General features: G+C 54.9%; 1 protein-coding gene and 1 long non-coding RNA gene across 3 annotated transcripts in view; one reads left to right on the forward strand and one right to left on the reverse strand.

The window, feature by feature from the left end:
• The window catches only part of LOC103616996 (acid-sensing ion channel 2), a 393,907-nt gene that overhangs the window by 204,277 nt on the left and 170,605 nt on the right, over positions 1–19,025 (reverse strand). The gene's annotated exons all lie outside the window — the stretch shown is intronic.
• Positions 4,543–11,499, forward strand: LOC108447151. The gene is made up of 2 exons (XR_001862556.1): positions 4,543–6,242; positions 11,336–11,499. It is a non-coding gene; the product is annotated as an uncharacterized LOC108447151 (long non-coding RNA).

A 19,025-nucleotide genomic window follows, 5' to 3' on the forward strand; every position in this document is an offset into this window, starting at 1 on the left:
GCAGAGCGGGGCCCGGACTGCTCCCAGCGACAGCCACAGGAACCCCGCGGAGCTGAGCAAGTTCTCCCGCTGTGAGGAGGCTTCAGGCAAGTCCTGATCAAAGGGGTTTGGGCTGAGCTGCCTCAGCCCCTGAGCTGAGCCGAGCTCAGCAGCGAGGGAGGCACAGACTCAGCCCCAGCATTCCCACGGCTGGGACCTGCCTGGGATTCCCCTGCTGATACCTGGGATCAGCTCCTGACTCTTCTCAGGAGCCTCAGAGGATCACAGAATTCCAGAATGGTTTGGGTTGAAAGAACCTCAAAGCCCACCCAGTGCCACCCCTTCCCTGGCAGGGACACCTCCCACTGTCCCAGGCTGCTCCCAGCCCCAATGTCCAGCCTGGCCTACACCTTCACTACCCCAGGGTGCTCCAAGCCCTGTCCAGCCTGGACACTGCCAGGAATCCAGGGGCAGCCACAGCTTCTCTGGGAACCTGTGCCAGGGCCTCCCCACCGTCCCAGGGAACAATTCCTTCCCAATACCCTGTTTAAACCTCTCTTCTGGCAGTCGAAGCCTTTTCCCTCCGTCCTGTCCCTCCATCCCCTGTCCCCAGTCTCTCTCCATGTTTCCTGCAGCTCCCTCAGGCCCTGCGAGGCCACAGTGAGCTCACCCCTGGTCTCCTCCCCAGGCTGAACAATCCCAGCTCTCCCAGCCTCTCCTCCCTCCCAGCAGAGCTGCTCCATCCCTTGGATCATCCTGGAGCCTCCTCTGGGCTCTCTGCAGCAGCTCCAGGTCCCTCCTGTGCTGGGCCACAGGGCTGGGGCAGCTCTGCAGGTGGGGCCTCATCTGAGCAGATCCCCTGGGCTCTCCTGTTTGTCATCCCAGAGTTCCTTCACTAGAAGGTAGGGAAAAATTAAAAATCACAATTTTTGCCAGTTCACTGAGTTTGTGAAAAGGTGGCCTCGGAGCTGGGTGGCCCTGGAACAGCAGCTCAGGGCTCTGGTTTTGTGGTTGGATCCACCAGGATCACTGGAATTCCACAGCCCGGGGTCCATCACCCACAGTGCTTTGTCTCTCCCAGAAGAGCTCCCAGGGACTGCAGGATTCACTGAGGCGGAGACCGAACCGCCCAGGAAAGGGTTCTCCTAATGCTTGGTCTTTTCCTAAGCTGCAGTTAATTAATTGCCAATTAACTCCCAAATCTGGGCACTCCCTGCACGTTCAGAGCAGGATGGAAACGGGAGCCCTCTGCCCTGCACTGACTGGGCTGTGCCCGGCCTGGAGTGGGATTTGGGGAGGGTTGTGCTCCAGCCAACATTCACAGCTCTGTTTTTAATGAGCTGGAGTTAATTGCTTATGAATTAACTCAAGGCCAAACCCCTGCACCTGAAGGCCTCAAACCAAATGTTTTGAGCTTTGTTCTCAGCTGCCTGAGGGTGAAGATAAAACACAGGGTCCCCAGCAGGGCTGGGGGGAGCTGGGACCACCAGGGAGGGAGAGCGGGCACCTTCTTCCCAGCCAGCGCCGGGATCCTGCTCCTGGGTCTCCCTTTGGACCCCAGTCCTGAGCCCTCCCTGGCCGTGTTCTCAAGGGGAGGCACGGGGAGGCACTGCAGGGACTGGGCAAAATTAGGGAAACAAAGAAATTCCAGGGGTTTCTCCCGGGGAGAATAAGCAGCTTCCTCAGGGGGGCTGGGAGTTTTCTCTCCTCTTTTCTGGGAGTTTTCTCTCCTCCCCATGGAAACAGGGAAGGGATGATGTGGGCACAGGTGGGGTGGGGATAATTACAGAGCTGCTGCTCCTGCCTGATGGTGAACACACTTGAGCCCACCCACCTGAGCTCCCACCTCACCCACCTGAGCTCCCACCTCACCCACCTGTGTTCCCACCTCACCCACCTGAGCCCACCCACCTGATCTCACACCTCACCCACCTGTGCTCTCACACCTGGCAGCTTTGGCTCCCTCCTGAGCCCTGGATGCCCAAACAGCCCCAGAGCTCACAAACATTTTTAGGAGCCAGGGTCAGCAAACATGAAACACTTTCATTCCCCCGGGCAGACAAACCCTGGATCAGGCCTCTCCAGGAGGTAAATTGCATATTCCAGGTCACGCTGGCCCTCAGCCTCACCTGAGGCTGCTGGGCCTCCCCGTGAGCCACCTTCGGTGGGGAGACATCCCACACGGTGCTGCCAAACCCTGCCACACTTCCCACACCATCCCACGGCTCTGGGGTTTAGGAAGCAGCCCTCCCTAAGCCGGGGTCACAGCTCTGCTGGGCAGGACTGGGGGAGACAGAAGGATTAAAGCTGTGATTAATGGCTCACCTTCCCCACAGAGCCTGGGTGTTGGCCAGGACTCCTCCTGGAACTTTCCATACAACTGTGTCTGTTCCAAACAAGGACTTTAGGGTGAATTGTTTATAAAAGTGAACTTCCAGGGGTTTTGGGGGGACAAAAGTTCCTTCAGACCAACTCTTAAATGCTGCTGATTTTGTAGGACTGCACAAGCACAAAGAAGCTGTCCCCAGGCGTGTGGGAGCCCGGCTTAGAGCCCAGTGCTCCCAGGTGATCCCAGTCCTTGCATCCACAGCGAGGGGACCAAATTGGAGCCCTTGTGCCTCTCAAACCATGGAACTATCCCTGTATTCCTGGTGAATTTACCTGCAGTGAGACACAGGAGTTAAAATCATTTCCTTCCACCCCCAGCAGCATCCCAGGTGCAGGAGGGAGGGAGGAACAGATTTGTGAGAAGCACATTTGGCAGGAGCTGGGAAATGCCTTGGCTGAGCTCTCCAGAGCTGTTGTTTGACCACTGGAAGGGCTGGAACAATGTCAGTGTTGCTGTGTCTGAACAAAAATGTCCAAATTGTTCCAGGAATTCATCTCAGAGATCACAGAAATGGGGCCAAAACTTCTCAGGAGAGAGACAGAGCTGTGTAGGAAATTAAATCTGAGCAAATTACCTGGGAACAAAAAGGTAAAGAAACCCCAGCTCAGCCTGTCACAAATCCCTCTGGAATTTCTGTCCTGGAGCAGCACAGCTGGAGCAGGATCCCCCTGGGCAGGGGCCACTCTCATCCCTGGCCAGAGTTTGGAATTGAGGAAAACAGACCCCAAAAAGCAAAAAAACCCCATTGAACCCAGGTGTGCCAGAACATTCCTGAGCCACCCCTTCCCCAGCCCCAGGAACTGTTTCCATCGGGCGTGGGAGCAGAGAGGGGCTCCCAGGGAACTCCAGGTGTCCTGGTTCCTAATCCCGAGTTCCCACCACCCTGCACAGCTCAGGGCACTCATCTCTCCCACAGACCCTTCCACCTGAGCCCTGGGACTGCAAACAAGGAACCAGACACAATTTTGTTTGCTCGTGCCAGCTGCAGGGGGGAGTGGAGTTAATTTGGTTCCAGCATATTTCACCTGGGAGCAGAATGATTTTGGTGGAATAAAGTCCTGGAGAACCTCCCCACAGACTCAGGATTGTGGCAGGAGCTCTGCCAGAGCCACGATGAGGATGCTCCACTCCAGGCTCCTCTAACTCATGTTATCCCTGGAAAGTCATTCCCAAAGTGCCCCTAATCTGATGGAAGTGGAAGGGATGAGATGTTCCACTTTACTCATTGAGTAATTCCAGCCTCTTTCTGCAATCGTTACCCCAGCTCTGCTCCCTTTAAATCAAGTGCAATTGCTTTGCTCTCTCACTGCAAAATGAAACAGTGAAACCCACTGCTTATATTCATGGAGCTTTGGAAATAAGGCAAGAAAAAAAGAGAATTTGGAAAAAAAAATATAAGGTTGGGGTTTTTTTCCACTCATTTAACTTTCAAGGATAATGTAAACAAAGAAAGTGTAACACAAAAAAAAAATCTGGGATAAAATGGTATTTGTAGGTATTATAATAAATATTATATGTACTTGTGCTCTCCAGGGAGTGTTCTGCCTTTGTTTCAGCCCCACACTCTGGGCTGAGGTTTCCAGCTCGTTGTGCCAGCACAGGGACCTTCCCCACCCCTGTGCAGGAGCTGCTGCAGCTGCAAAGTCACTTCCCACTTGTTCTTCCCTGCATGGAAACGAAATTGGAAATGAAGTGTGAGGAGGAAACTCTTGCGCTGAAAGGTTCTTGTCACCTTCAGAGGGAGAGGGAGGGGCTGGGGCCGGTGACACTTCCCTGGCTCTGTTCTGACAATGCAGCACCAGTTCTGCAAGTCTCGCATCACTGAGGAACTGGAAATGGGATTTGTTGGCTGGGCATGAAACAGGATCCTTCCCAAGGGCCTCTGTTCCGGGGCTTTCTGCTCCAGCTCACTGCAAGGCAGAACTTCCCTCCTGCTGTCCATGGTCACCAGGAGAGCTCGCAGCCAGAGCTGCCCCTAAATCCGTTCTCCATTCCCTTGCCCTCTGCAGCACTCTGGGCACACCCTGCTCCTTTCCTGCCATGGAATCTTCTGGGATTTGGGGATGCACAGAAGCCTCTGCTGAAACTCCTCCTCTTTTCCCCCATCACTTTGCACCACCCTAAAGGTTCATCTAAGAATGTGCAAACCCCGCTGGCAGCTCCCTCCTGCCAGCAGCATTCGCAGTCCTGCAGAGCTGCTCAGCCACACTCTGGGCACACCCTGCTTCCTCCAAGCCTGGGAATGCGCTGGGATTTGGGATGTGCAGGACACAGCCGGGCACTGCTGGGCGTTTGCAGAGCAGAGGGAAGGACGGGATCTCACTGAGGAGGAGCAGCCTGGTCACACCAGGCCCGCCGGGAACACCTGCACTTCCCGACCCTCGGAATTTGTGGGACAGCTGAGTGGGCACAGAGGTGACTCCCTGTGGGACAGGTGAGTGGGAAGTGCCGAGCTGTGCTGTAATTCTGAGATCAAATCCTAAAGCTGCTCCACAGGTGCTTCGTTGCTTTGGAATTGCAGATCCTGCACAGCCAAAGGCCATGAACCCGCCCAAAGCTGCTCATTTGTGATCCTTTAGACCCAGACTGAGACCAGATCTGAGACTGAGTGGACCAAGTTCTTCTCAGGGAAGCTGAGTCAGCAAAGGGGTCTCACTGACACCCCTGATCCCACGGGATGGGCAGGATGATCCAATAATCCATTGGAACAGGTGATGGAGTTGTTACTGGGATACTGCACTGGGAATATTTACACTTTATTTATCAATGAACCCCCCCCAGCCATCCCTGTGATCTCCATGTCCTACTTGTGCCTGACCATGACCCCCACCAGCTCCACCACAACAGTGCAGGTTTTACAGGGTTTTCACCACAAATTACACCAGAAGAGTTTATTCACCCCTTTTGGGGTGACATGCAGGGACACAAAGGGTGGGAGTCACCTCCCCCAGAACAGGACCTCTCTGCAGGTCACCTGTCCCCACCCAGGCCCACCGTGGAGGCTGCAGGGGGAGCCCAGCCCCAGCTCCTCCCCAGGTGTCTCAGGGGTCTGTCTGGGATGGGCTGTTCCCCACGCCAGCCCTGCCTCTCCTCAGGGAGAGCAGCTGGATGATTGCCTGGGACATCCCCCAGCGCTGGGGCTCAGGGGGCTCCAGCCCAGAGCTGCTCCTGGGCTGTCACAGGCACAGCCCCCCCAGCTGGGACCCATTTCCCCAGCACCGTGTCCCAACACCGGCACTTCCCCCAGGGCCATGGACCCCTTCAGTGCCGGCTGCCTGTGACCCAGCTCTGGGGACGAGCCAAAGCAGCTTTAAAGGTCACCAGGTTCCTCTGCCAAGGCTGGGAGCAGCAGCTTGGCCCTTTCATCTGTCAGCTCTGCTTTACATCCCCTGTGAATTCCTGGCATCCCATCCCAAAATAACTCCCTCCACCTCTGTTTCAGCCTCCAGCCCATCAGGCTGTCCCTGTCCTGTCACCTCCTGTTCCCCTGTGTCACATCACGGGCTCGCTGTGACAGGACAGGCTCAGCTCCCGCAGCCAGGGAAGCCTGGATGTGCTTCGGGGGGAAAGGGAGAGGACGGGGGTTAGGAGTGGAGTTAAACCCAGCACCTTGGATCAGCAGCACCTTGATCACCCTCCCCAGAGGGGTTTCCTTCCAGCCCTGGGGACTGCTTGCCACAGCTCAGCTCCAAATCCTGTTGGATCCTTACACCTTCCAAAAGCATCTCTGGCTCTCACCCTGACCATCAGGAGCCCAAGGAACAGGTTCCCTGCACTGGTCAGTGGGGAACAGGATCCCTCCCAGCCCTCCACCACCTCTGCATCACCAGAGGCTTCAAGGATGGAATTCTTTTTTAAGGATCCTTGTGCCCAGGTGAGTGACAGAGCAAACTGGACATGTCACGGTGTCACAGGGAAGGGCCTCTGACACTGAAGGCATTTTAGGGCACTGCCTCAAGCCCTTCCTGGAAAGCCAGTGGGGAAGGAGAACAAAGAAGTGGTGACACTCCTGAACCCTCCTGAGGGGAGTGGGTTTAGATGGGATACTGGGAAAAAAATCCTTCCCTGAGAGGGTGGGGAGAACCTGGCACAGGGTGCCCAGAGCAGCTGGGGCTGCCCCTGGATCCCTGGAAGCACAGGTTGGAGTCCAAGGCCAGGTTGGAGCAGCCTGGGACAGTGGGAGGTGTCCCTGCCATGGCAGGGGTGGCACTGGGTGGGCTTTAAATTCCCTTTTACCCCAAACCCTCCTGGGATTCTCCGATATCCCTGCTTTACTCCAGGCTGAAAGGGGCTCATCAAGAGACCTCGAATGTGTTGCTAAATAAGAGCATGGATGGGTCCCAAAGCTACAGAACATTCCCTCCCTCTGGAGACAACTGTCAGCCTTCACTACAGGCTGTTATTAATAATTAGTAGCTATGGCAATATCCTACAGGGGCAACATCCAGTGCTCAGAAATCCTGTGAGGGGCTTCAAAGTGGCAGTGGGGTTCCTGGACACCCCGTGCAGTCACACTGACACTGATGGAACAGGAATGTTTGTTATGCTCTGTGCAGACAGACCCAGGGATGGATTCCTGTGCTGCCCACGGGGCAGAGCCTCAGCTGATGCAAGGAGACAGCTCCCGAAGAGCCAGGTGATCGTCTGCCCTGCCGGGGCCAGGGGAGGGCTGGCTCATGCCCTTGCTGTGGAAATTCCAGATGGAAAGGAGAAGGGAGAGGAGAAACCTGCCCAGTTTCTGTGGGGACAGAGGGCTTCGTGTGCTCCTGAGGGGTGGCAAGGAGCTCTTCCTCCGTACCTGCTCAGCTTTACCTCCTGAAGTCTCTGCTCCGGCCGGAGGCGAGGCTGGCTGGGCTGCTGGAGGAGCGGGATGGGACAGAGCCCTGGATCCCTCAGGGAACGTGCTGTCCCTGCAGGGCACATCCTGCCCTGGGCAGGTGGCACCTGGGACACAGGGGCAGAGCTGCCAGGGTGGAACCTCCCTCCTCAAACCCTGCCCTCAGTGCTGCCCTCGGGGGGAGCTCCCTGGTGACACTCGGGGTACTGACACTTCCCAGCTCTCCCATTGCAGCCCCGTGCCTGGAGCCCCTCCCAGACTGGGAATCTGCACGTTCAGCACAGGGGGCCAAAAGGAGTTTGAAGCGGCTCAGGCTCCTCGGTCCTGCCCCGCTGTGGCACTGCCAGCCTGGCTCAGCCCCACAGGGCTGTTGGGAGCAGCAAAGGGATCACCCTGACGGAGCCTCGCAAGGATGGCAGGGTGCCAGAGATGTTCTCAACGCCTGGTGCTCCTGGAACACCTCCTGGTGCTCCTGAAGAGCCTCCTGGTGCTCCTGGAACACCTCCTGGTGCTGTGTGGTGACAGTTCCCCTCTGTGGGATCAGAGGCTGCAGCCGGGAGCTGTCTGTGCCTCCTGTCACCTGCTCTGAGCAGCTTCAGCAGGAGGAGAACAGCAATCTGTGACTGCAGGTTCAGGGCTCTGCTGTCACAGAGCCTCAGGTGTCTCCTGCACCTGCTCCTGGAATGGGTGATGGATTTCCAGCCTCAGCTGTTGATGAGAGAGGGAAGGAAAGCGCCCACAGCCCCACACGCACCCCCTGTCCCTGCTGACACTTTGTCATTCCATTTTTATCAAACCCTGGATTAAAAGTTTCATTTCCAAGCACTCCCTGGGCCAAAGCCACCCCTGCAGTTGATCAGAGACACTTTGGGCCACTTTTGGAAGGACAGAATTGCTGTGTTTGGCTGCAAACCCCCACAGCTCCACGCCGACCTCGCTGGGGACAGCGTTTGTGCTCAAGGTGGTCGAGCTCTGCTGTCCCAACCCCGAGGTGGACCCAGCACCCCAGGTGAGCTCAGGACAGGGACAATCCATGCCCAAATCACCCTGGGCTCAGTTCCAAGCCAGCCTCCCAACCTCTACACGGGCCAAACGCACCGAGTTCCTGTGGGAGCTCTCCCAGTGTAGCCCCAGTGCTGTTTCTGGTGCCACTGGAGCTGCACCAGCCCATAATGACAGTGGGATAACTCCCAATCCCTCATCGAGCACTCCTGGAGTGTCTGAGTGCCCCTCACAAGCATCGTTCCTTGCCCAGCAGTTCCTCTGGTTATTAATTACCCTGAACACTAATTAAAAGAAGGGGCAGGGAGTGTGGGCCCAGGGAGACAGCAGGGACAGAGCCCCGTGCTCCCAGGCTGGCAGCAGGAAGGGCGAGCGGATGGAGCTGTGGGCGGGATCTGTCGGGATGGCAGCAGTGGCCAGAGGAACGGGCTGGGCCAGGAGCACCCTGAACCCAGAGCAGCTCCTTCGATCCGGGCCCTGCAGCAGTCACTTATTAGCTGGGGACTGCTTCCAATTGGGGACTTGTTCCTCCTAGGAAAAGGCTTTAAAAAGCATCTGACTGAAACAATTACCTGAAGTAAAAGGCTTTTAAATAATGGAGCAGCATTTAGAGAAGAGGGTTTGATGTTCACAGTGTCCCCCATGCCAGGAGCCGGCTGCAGGTGCAGATTCCTGCCAGGGGCAGGACCTTGCCCAGCAGAAATGCAAATTCAGAGCCAGACTGAGGCAATAATTCTCCTTTCAGCCAAACACCTGCACTTCCCCACCACCTTCTCCCTCTCTTTACACCCCACCCACAGCATTCCCTCTGTGCTGGATAACCCCCCCAGGGCTGCCCGAGCCCTCTTAGGGGAGGATGTGGGGAGTATGTTTGTGGGACTGTTTGACCATTCACCTTCTGTGCTGTGACCCTGGTGAGATGGATTTCATCCCAGGCCTTGGGAAAACTGCAGCTCAAGGCAAACCAGGAATTTCTGCATTCAGTGAGAAAAGCACAAAGCTTCAGTGTCACATCCAAACCTTCCCTTGGAGCCAGGCTGGGAGAGCTGGGAATGTTCACCTGGAGAGGAGAAGCTCCAGGGAGAGCTCAGAGCCCCTTGCAGGGCCTAAAGGGGCTCCAGGAGAGCTGCAGAGGGACTGGGGACAAGGCATGGAGGGACAGGACACAGGGAATGGATCCCAGTGCCAGAGGGCAGGGATGGATGGGATATTGGGAATTGGGAATTGTTCCCTGGGAGGGTGGGCAGGCCCTGGCACAGGGTGGCCAGAGGCGCTGGGGCTGCCCCTGGATCCCTGGCAGTGCCCAAGGCCAGGCTGGACATTGGGGCTGGGAGCAGCCTGGGACAGTGGGAGGTGTCCCTGCCAGGGCAGGGCTGGCACTGGGTGGGCTTTGAGGTCCCTTCCCACCCAAACCATTCCATGACCCTGTGCTGGTCCGTGTCCAGCTCATTGCCCACCAGGACTGCAGGACTGTCCCACTGAGCATTTAGGCACCTGTCTCTGTCCTGCTGCCTCAGAAACTTTGATTTAACTGCACATTGACACTTCAAAGCCCGGCTCAGCAGCACAATCACTGTTACCAGGCCTGTAATTACCCTTCCAGGGAAACTCGCTGCTCATTTGCGTCATGGCTCTGACAGCTCCCAGCCGCCATGGAATGAGCGTCGCCCAGGCACCAAACAAACACACAAATGTTTGTTTGTCTCTTCCCATTCTGGAGAGGGGGAGAGGGGCCAGGCTGAAGCAATGAGTAGGAAAATCAACTGTTAAAGGAGGAGGCAAAGCCATCCCAAAGCAGTTGGTGATTTTCAGAGTGAAATGTGGGAATGGTTCTTTTTTTCAGGCAAACGGGAGCCAAAGTCCTCAGGGAACAGCAGGATCACACACACACGGGTGACTCCCACAGGAGGAGCTGAGGGCCTCACTCTTCCCCTAAAACCCTCTCACACCAACAGCCAACGGCTGGAACGACTCTCCTCTCCTCTCCCATCATTTTAATGGGAATGACGTGCTTGGCACATGCAGAGCAGGTTCAGAAGGAAATCACAGAAGTGGCTCTTGGAGTGCTCTGTTCAAAGGGGATCCTCCATGTCTGCTATGGGAGGGAACTCCTGCTTAAGGCTGGGTTAAATATCTCCCTTTAAACATCTCCCCTCCTGCAGAAACGTCCTTTTAGGGAAGAACCATAGCCTGCCTGCCTGCCTTCCCTCCCCCAGGTCCCTCACGCTTCCCTCCAAGCACTCTCAAGAGGGTGTTTGTTAAATTCACTTTATTTAGTTTGATAAAAGCTCCTCAAACTTCTCCCTCCAGACTCCCTCTGAGAAAACACATGAATTTAGAGCAGAAGGTTTTTGTGCTGGTGGAGGTGGCTGCAGGCACCCTAACCTCAGGTGAAACACCAGAACCCACTGTCTGGTGGCCATGCACCAATGTTTAAAGACTGTCTCTGGTCAGGGTGAGGACCCACCACCCCTTGGGGCAGTTATTTGCCAACCTTGTGCTGACTGGTTCTTGTTCTCCCCGCCCTGTTTTATGTATGAGTTTGTAAATATTCATTTTCCTTGGTTAACTATGTATCAGCTCTAGAAGTTTCTGCGTTACTCGGTCCCCCATTGGCTGTCCCCTGTAATCGCTCCTCTGAGTTGTCCCCGTTGGTTACCCCATTGTCAATCCCGCCTCCTTCACCCTGCCCTATTGGCTGGATCCTTTGTCCCCGCCTTTCCTGCCTGAGTATAAAATCCCTGGGCCCTCTCCAAAAATGGGCTCGTTGGCCCCGGTTCTTTTGCTGCCATAGATCTGCTCGTGGAACCGACACAGAGAGACCCCTCCTTCACTCTCTGCCTGTACACCCCAACAGCTTGCCCAGGACAGGCTCCTTTGGGTGAGGAGCTCACTCTCCCCTCCTCTTGTGTGGAGAGCTGTGGGTATAGAGGGTGCAGCCAGACCTCCAGGCTTCTCGTTTTCCTGGCTAGCGCGCCCTCAGGTTTGCAGTAAAATGATAAAAGATACCCACGGGGGGAGTCCTGGGGGTTTCCTAAACTGATTTTCTTCCTAGGGAAGGAAGCACACAGATCAAAATCATTTGTTTTGCTGCTGAGAGCACATTAACTTTATCCTAAAAATTCCAGGCTGAATCAGTTCCAGTGACTCCAGGACCAGCCAGGATGGAAAACCAGCCCAGCAACGCAGAACAAGCAGAAGTTAATAAATATTTCAGCTCTGTAGTTGGAAATAATTTGGATGATGCCTCCATATCCTACAAGGATAATTAAATCCTTTGCGTTGCAGTGTCCCAAAGCAATGTTTGATTGCACAGACGGAATTCAATAGAATTAAAGAGCTTGTTAAACATCAGCTCCTCAAGTCAAACAGTTTAACCCTGAAGCTCCACATCATCTGCATGGAGGAGGATTACGGAACGTTCCAGAACTTCCCACAGCTGTGGAGAAACGGTTGTCAGGATGTCTGAGTTGGGCTTAAGGCAGCTTTAAAGCTAGGATTTTGGTCTCCTGAGGGAGTGCCCTGATCAGGAGGTGTTTGGCTCTCCTGGAGCGATGCTGCTTCAGCCCTTCTGCCTTTGTGACTTTTTGTCACTTTTTGTGTCTGTCCCCTCCTCCCCTCCATCACCCGATCAGGTTCAGGAAGGGCTGGACTCTGCCTCAGACAGAAAAGGCACCACTGACCAAAACCTGCCCCTGCAGGGACCAAGCGTTGCTCAAATCCCCCATTTCGGGGTGGTTTTACTTTCCACGTCTCAGAGAAACTTCCTCTGGGAGGAAGGCCCAGTGAGTTACTGTCACCACTGAAAGAAAAACAAATGAGTTTGGGTTCACAGGGCCCTCAAAGCCCCTCCAGTGCCACCCCTGCCATGGGCAGGGACAGCTCCCACTGTCCCAGGCTGCTCCCAGCCCCGTCCAGCCTGGCCCTGGGCACTGCCAGGGTCTGGGATCCCACAGCCTCTTTGGGCACCTGTGCCAGGCCTCTCCTGTTTCCACCCTTCCAACCCCTCTGCCAAGGCCAGAGTGGGGTGTTCAGGGAGGTTAGTCCTGAAGTTTGAGTTAAACGTGGAATTAACAAAGTGAGGCTTTGCACAGGGCAGGATTATCCAAGGTGGCCTGCACTGCAAGGGCCCTGGAGCACAGGGAAAGTCACTAAGGACGGAGGGAAACACCAACACTGATGGTGTTGGGAGCTGCTGCCGCATCCCACAGGGAATGGCTGGAGGTGGTCCTGCCAGGGCATGCAGGGATGGGCACAAGGAGGAGCCTGTCCCCTGCAGTTGGGCACTGCCACCACCAGTGACCTGTGGTGACACGGGGACCTTGATGCTTCACTGCAGGCAGCCAATCAAGCAGTAATTGGAGTGATCCAGCGAATGCGCAAAGACATTGAGAAAGGAACTGTAAAATGAAGGTACAAAATCGGCAGGAGCAGTTCACTCCTGCTGTGGGTGCCCCATTCCAGCTCCGACTGCTGGATTTTTAACACATTCACGCAGTTTGAAGGTCCTGGCAGGCGCGTGTGCTGCACTCAGGCTCTGGGAGCAGCCACTTACCCCAGCACTGAGTCTGCTGCCATGAAACCAGAGATTAAAACTTTATCAGGTTTTTTTTTTACTTTATTGGATTTCTTCCAATCCTCACTCAAAAATTACGAAAGATGAGGAAGATGCTCAAAATTAAGTTTGGGGTTTTTTAATTTCATGGAAAAAAATGTGTCAAGATTAAAAGGAAAATATAAGTCCTCCTTCAAAACAGAAAGGAAAAGTGAAGAATTCACAGAATCACTGGGGAAACTGAAGTGTCTCTCTGAAATAGCCAAATATTACCCAGGCATAAATGAAATATTTTATACCCATGATTTTGAAGAGCTCCATTTCCCTGTTTGCATTCTGAAAAGCTTTGCCTGTTCATGTAACAGCCACGTCTGAGCAAAAGCCCTTTGGCATGGAGGAGCTGCCCTTTGTTTGGAGAACTCTGTCGATTTTTTAATACTTCTTTCCTTTCTCACCAGAGACAAATGACCTTTTCCTGTGAAAGGCACTAATTATGGTGCTCTTTTATTTCCAGTTCTCTCCAAGAGGCTCCAGGGCAGCCCAGGTGCCTCTCCCTTGGTGTGCTCTGGGCAGGTCAATCAGCCCCAGATTTGGGGCTGTGGGATTTAATTGTGCCAGGACTTTGCTCCTGTTAAGGGTTAATGAGGACATCACACCCCGAGCTGAGCAGGGCACGGTTCATCCTCTGACACATCAAATCCAGCAAAGGAACAATTCATTTCTCTTTCACTGACCTGAAAGTTCAGCACTGCAAAAATAAAAATACTGGGCACAGGCAGGAGCAGGAGCTGAGCAAAGCCTGGTCCGGGCAGAGCCAGGTGGAACAAAAGGTGATTTTAGCAATCAGCATCTTCTGTGCCCTGGGGTGGCTTCAAAAGCCACATCGGAGCCCTCTCAGGTCCAAGGATCCTCCTCCAGCTCATCCCATTTCCCAGCAGCCTGGATTTCTGGGAAGCAGCACTTTTGTTGGGTTTTCATTCGGTTTATCCCCCAGAGACAAACTCCACCTGCAATCCAAGAGGAGGAAATGTGAACCTTTAATTCAGGGATGATTCCGTCTCCTTTGGAGCAAACTCCCAGTTGAGTTCCCTGTGCCAGGAGGTTCTGTCCCTGCTGCTCCGTGAGGATGCTGCTCATATTCCTTGGATTATTAAGGGTTGTAAATCCCTGGAATAGTTCAGAAAACTGACCTCAGTTTCAACAATTGTACTTCAAGTCCATCTTTCTCTACTGCCCCAAGCCAGCTACTCATAGATATTTGTGGAACTGAGGGCTCTGGAAGCAGGTATGGATTATCTTGGAGCACAAGTGGGATGAGGAGCAGCTGAGGGAGCTGGGGGTGCTCAGCTGGAGAAGAGGAGGCTCAGGGGGGGACCCTCTCTCTCAGAATTCTTTAAGTATTTCTGATACACTTTAAAAACAGGGCTTTTTTTAAGAGAAGCCGTCATGGCAAAACTGAGCTTTGCACAGACTCCTTTTTCTGGGAGAATGTTTCCCAAGCACTCTGTGGGTTTCTTGGTTAAAATTCCAAATAGGCAGAGCTTTGAACAGGCAATAAAAACGTTCAGTTTGTTCACACCAGACTGGTCCTGTCTGAGTGTGTTTGTCTGATCTCAAAATTCTCCTGATGCTTCGGGGTTTATAGAGAGGGGTGGGAACAGCTCTCCAGGATGGGCTGAGACCAATTAATTCTGCACCCAGGCAGGGCCCTCGGGTCTCCCTCAGCTCCAGGGAGCTCTTTGGCTAAAAGCCTCTTGGAACTGGAGCCTCCTGGGCTGCGGCTCCTCCCCAGCCCAGGATTCAGAGCTGCAGCTTCAAGGTCCCACTGCCCTTTTCCCTGTGAGTGCCCCAGATCAGCTCAGCAGGGGCCTCTTTGCCTGTGCACTTTGTAGGGGGCATGAACTGTTCCGTGGGACTTGGTCAGACTGTGGAAGGTGCTTCCCACCCAGTTCCTGGGAAGTTTTCTCTAGAGGCCACAGACAGGACTCGAACACCAGCCTGAAACTCAGGCACTGACTCCCCGAAAGGGGAAGGGCTCCGTCCTTTTTTTGACAGGATCCTGGTTCAGATGCAGCAGTTCTCCATTGTCTCCGGCTCCAAGCAAGAAGGAGGTGTCTTGTATACTCCACAAATTAATTAATGAATCCCTCCAAACCTCTCCTTTCTCAGGAAGGCTGGAATGCCATCAGAAATATGGTAATGTGCCATTTGCTAATTCCCCTCCTGTTCCATCTGGGCACAGGAAGATCTTCCCTCTGATCTGTTTTCCATGTACTTGTCAGAGTTGTTAGATCTTGAACAAGAACTGAAGTTTCTTCATCCTTCTCCCCCAGTCCTCACGTAAGACCAATCAAGATAAACTCAGGGCTTTTTCCCAATTAAGCCAAGGCTGGTGCAGGCTGCTCAGGCTCTATCACGGTGAGAGATCTGGAGTGAATTTTTCCTGTTATTTTTCTTTCACGATCTTTTCTTGATCATAATTGGATTCTAAAATTAGCCTGAGAAAGGGACTAATTCAAATTTATGACTAAAGATTGGTCTTTCTAACCACAGGGTGCATTTCTGCTGCTGATAGAAGTAATATCAGAGCATTATCTGACAAGGAAGGAGCCAAGGGGGGAAAGGTGCTGCTCTGTGACCCCTCAGTTCCTTGTTCTGCCCATGGGCAGAGAGACAAATCTGGGTGGGTCAGTCTGGGAAGCCTGCATGGCACAAAGCCCCTTGGAAAACAATCCCTTGGTTCTGGAGAGCTGTTCCTGCTCCTGCTCCCGTTCCTGCTCCCGCTCCTGCTCCCGTTCCTGCTCCCGCTCCTGCTCCCGTTCCTGCTCCCGCTCCTGCTCCCGTTCCTGCTCCCGCTCCTGCTCCCGTTCCTGCTCCCGCTCCTGCTCCCGTTCCTGCTCCCGCTCCTGCTCCCGTTCCTGCTCCCGCTCCTGCTCCCGTTCCTGCTCCCGCTCCTGCTCCCGTTCCTGCTCCCGCTCCTGCTCCCGTTCCTGCTCCCGCTCCTGCTCCCGTTCCTGCTCCCGCTCCTGCTCCCGTTCCTGCTCCCGCTCCTGCTCCCGTTCCTGCTCCCGCTCCTGCTCCCGTTCCTGCTCCCGCTCCTGCTCCCGTTCCTGCTCCCGCTCCTGCTCCCGTTCCTGCTCCCGCTCCTGCTCCCGTTCCTGCTCCCGCTCCTGCTCCCGTTCCTGCTCCCGCTCCTGCTCCCGTTCCTGCTCCCGCTCCTGCTCCCGTTCCTGCTCCCGCTCCTGCTCCCGTTCCTGCTCCCGCTCCTGCTCCCGTTCCTGCTCCCGCTCCTGCTCCCGTTCCTGCTCCCGCTCCTGCTCCCGTTCCTGCTCCCGCTCCTGCTCCCGTTCCTGCTCCCGCTCCTGCTCCCGTTCCTGCTCCCGCTCCTGCTCCCGTTCCTGCTCCCGCTCCTGCTCCCGTTCCTGCTCCCGCTCCTGCTCCCGTTCCTGCTCCCGCTCCTGCTCCCGTTCCTGCTCCCGCTCCTGCTCCCGTTCCTGCTCCCGCTCCTGCTCCCGTTCCTGCTCCCGCTCCTGCTCCCGTTCCTGCTCCCGCTCCTGCTCCCGTTCCTGCTCCCGCTCCTGCTCCCGTTCCTGCTCCCGCTCCTGCTCCCGTTCCTGCTCCCGCTCCTGCTCCCGTTCCTGCTCCCGCTCCTGCTCCCGTTCCTGCTCCCGCTCCTGCTCCCGTTCCTGCTCCCGCTCCTGCTCCCGTTCCTGCTCCCGCTCCTGCTCCCGTTCCTGCTCCCGCTCCTGCTCCCACTCCCGCTCCCACTCCTACTCCCACTCCTGCTCCTGCTCCTGCTCCTGCTGCTCCTCCCTCGAGCCGTGGCAGAGCTCAGCCCACCCCTCCATGGTCATGCCAGGGGTCATTTCCCTAATTCCTCCTGTCGTTAATGAGAGCCTGACCCCCCTGGATGAACATTCCCAGCTCCTGAATGCGGCTCCCACTCCAAACCAGTCCAGGAGGCTCCTTCTCCCAGTGGCTGGGGGCAGGGACAAGGAATTCAGCTGGGAAAGCATCGACAGCTCCCTCACGGCCTCAGCACAAGCGAGGCTTCAACTACAAAATCGAAGCTGTCAAATCCCCGCACTGGGCTCTGTGTCTGTTACAGGGTTTCCAGGGATTTCCACGTCTCTGGCTCCGTCCTCTGTTGTGTCCTGCAGGCCCCAGCTCACTCTGGTGAATTCAGATGCGTTCACTCACAGCCCTGGCCCTGCTTCCCTTTTTTAATGAGAGGGAGCAGGGAATTGAGTGCTCTTCTAAATCCCTGGGGAGCTCCCTGGCAGCAGAGACAGTGGAGAGACCCTGGAATCAGAATCCCAGAATGGATGGGTGGGAAGGGACCTCAAAACCCCTCCAGTGCCAGCCCTGCCCTGGCAGGGACACCTCCCACTGCCCCAGGCTGCTCCCAGCCCCAATGTCCAGCCTGGCCTGGGACACTGCCCGGGATCCAGGGGCAGCCCCCACCGCTCTGGCACCCTGTGCCAGGGCCTGCCCACCCTCCCAGGGGGGAACAATTCCCAATTCCCAATCTCCCATCCAGCCCTGCCCTCTGGCACTGGGATCCATTCCCTGTGTCCTGTCCCTCCCGGGGCTGGAATGGTGCTGTGGATCCAAGTCACTGCATTCCCACGTGACTTTGAGGAAGTCTCAGTGCTTTCCTGTTTCCCATCTCTGCAATAAAACAGGGACAATGTCACGGAACTCCTCTCAGAGCTCCTGTCACCCACAAACCTGTGTCTGTCACCTCTAAGCACCCCAGGACAACTGAAGGTGTCCCTGCCCAAGGCAGGGGGTGGATTTGGATGGGCTTTAAGATCTCTCCAAACCCAAACCACTCTGTGATTCCATGGAATCAAGACTTCAGTGCTCTCCCTATATGGATCCCTCGGCATTTATTTATTTTCCTGTTTCTGTCCCATTCACCATCCATTTCCAGGCTGGTGTCAGCAGAGCTGCACAAAGCAGCCTCTAATATGGGAGGGGATTGATGCTGATGGGAGCCCTGTTCCCATTTGTCAGGCTTTTATCTTCCATGGAGATGAAATTGATGTGCTCACAACTGGGGGAGTTGTTTTTCCCGGGGTTCAATGGAGCTGAAATGATGCTCTGGCCGTGTTCTGCTCAGGGTGGATTTCAGCCGGGGTGGAGCAGCAGGGCCTGGCAGCGGGGTGTGGATTTCAAATAGGAACTCCCACTGCTTAATGAACATTAAACTGGTGGTGTCATGGCCCAGAACTGCTACTGCCCTTGGAGTTTTCCAGCATGGAATTCAGGAGGCCTCTTCAGGAATTGGGAGGGGAAATTACAGAATTTCTGTGTAGCTGGAAGTGCTTAAATAAAACGAAATAAAAGCTCTCCTTGCAGGTCCCAGCATGCGACCCACCCTCGTCCCACCAAGAGCCAGGGGCTACTGGGACTGAGCAGGTTTGGGGACAGCCCCAGCTCTGTGCGATTTCTGCCCTGACAAAAATCCCAATTACATCCCAAACAGATTTTCCCCATCAGTTTCTGGAGTCAGAATCAGCTGGGAGGAAAAGCCAGATTTTTTCTGACACCACATTTTGAAGGAAGTGAAATTTTGTCTCCCTCTCCCCTCCCAGTCACAGGGATTTCAATTTCAATCTTCTTAATGAAGAAATTGGTCCCTTGTCTGTCCATTAAACTCCCCCTCCCTGTGTGATCCACTGGATTTCTAAGGAGCAGAGAAGGAGGGGCATAAATAAATAAATAAACAAAGCCGAATCAAGGAGGAACTTCTTGTTTTGACAGGAATCAAACCAGAATTTCCCATTTTAGTGACCCAGCCAGTCATCAGGAACAAGGAAAAATCTCTCTAAGGACACTTCTGCTGAGAGCCAGGCCTTGCCCAGCTCCCTCCCACGGCTCCTGGGGAAGGCCCATTCCCGGGAGGGAAGGGAGGCTGCGATGAGCTGATCTGGGTTTGTCTTTCTCTCCTTGCTGTTGATTCCTTTGTCTCCATCAGGTTTCCCGGAGCTGACTCACTCCTGCAGCTCCAGGCTCCTGGAATGATGCGGGATTGCTGGGTGTCAGAGACTGAAAATAGTTCATGCCTCAAACATTGAAAGTTTTGTTCATGACAAAGAGGCTGCAACCGAAGAAGCCTCCCTGAAGAGTGGGACTTGAACTGTAAATCGAACTGCTGATTAGATAAAAGGAAACCCATTGTTCAGGCACCTCGGGCTGAGGGAAAGGTGTGCACCCACAATAAGCCAAAGCCTCCAGCTGAGTTTGAGGTGGGGGGG

Source organism: Corvus brachyrhynchos, unplaced genomic scaffold (assembly GCF_000691975.1).
Source record: "Corvus brachyrhynchos isolate BGI_N302 unplaced genomic scaffold, ASM69197v1 scaffold96, whole genome shotgun sequence".
In the NCBI taxonomy this organism is placed as follows: domain Eukaryota; kingdom Metazoa; phylum Chordata; class Aves; order Passeriformes; family Corvidae; genus Corvus; species Corvus brachyrhynchos.